The sequence below is a fragment of the Papaver somniferum genome, chromosome 2 (assembly GCF_003573695.1).
Source record: "Papaver somniferum cultivar HN1 chromosome 2, ASM357369v1, whole genome shotgun sequence".
Taxonomy (NCBI): domain Eukaryota; kingdom Viridiplantae; phylum Streptophyta; class Magnoliopsida; order Ranunculales; family Papaveraceae; genus Papaver; species Papaver somniferum.
In genome coordinates, this window is record NC_039359.1 from 135,511,672 (window position 1) to 135,512,714 (window position 1,043).

The following is a 1,043-nucleotide window of genomic DNA, read 5'->3' on the forward strand; positions in this document are numbered from 1 at the left end:
CTCGCCTCGATTCAACTTACTTTGACTCGGATTGATTCCAGAGGGGTTTGCTCAGATTGTAACGAGTTTCCTTTTCGAAAGAATAGAAGCTGGTCTAGAAACAATCTAAGTGGAGCCATCATGCTTTTTGTTTGCTAGAAATTTAGGTTTGATTTGGTTGAGTCAGCCTTTTTTTGTGTTTGCATAGAATTCCCTACCTTATTCTGTTGCATGCCTGAACGTAAAAGAGACGCCCTAGGTAGATTTGTTAAAGACAAACCTAGTAGTTCTAAACGTCTTGATTACCTCAATTTAGAAAGTCTGATTCGTGAAGATTTCGTTTGGGAACGTCCGCTTGAGGAAAGAATCCCTGATAGTCCAATAGCGCCAGAAATGGCAACTTTCAAAGCCTTGTTGGATCCTACTAGGACTACTCGTCCCTCGTGTATCAGGTTACCTGAAACTGAAGCAAATTATGAACTTAAGCCTGGAACCTTACAGTTACTCCCAATCTTTTTAGGAAAAGAAAATGAAAACCCCTATTTCCATGTTAGGGACTTTGAGGAAATTTTTAGTACCCTGAAAATTAGAAACCTTGATGATGATGCTTTAAAACTCAAGTTATTCCCCTTCTCCTTAAAAGATAAAGCCAAGTCGTGGCTGTATAGTTTGGCTTCCGAATCAATTGAAACCTATGAACAACTTACATCTTCCTTTTTGAACAAGTTTTTCCCTAGGCACAAAACCTCGTCTATTAGGACGCAAATCTGCACGTTTACACAACAGGAGGGAGAATCTTTGTATAGGTACTTGGAAAGGTTCAATGATTTATTATCCCAATGTCCTCATCATGGTTTAGAAAAGGTTAGGTTAGTTCAGATCCTTTATGAGGGTTTAGATTATCCCACCACAACTACAGTAAAGTCCATGTGTACAGGTGGGTTTGAAAACCAAACAGTTGATGATGCGATGACATATTTGCATGAAATCGCCGAAAAGACCCAACAGTGGGAAAGAAATAGGGTACCCTAGAAAACAATTCTTCTAGGCAGAGGAAACGTTAA

The 1,043-nt window shown here is 39.3% G+C and overlaps 1 pseudogene; it reads right to left on the minus strand.

Moving 5' to 3' along the window:
* Positions 1-736: 736 nt before the first annotated feature.
* On the minus strand, positions 737-836 carry LOC113354644 (annotated as a pseudogene).
* Positions 837-1,043: the final 207 nt, after the last annotated feature.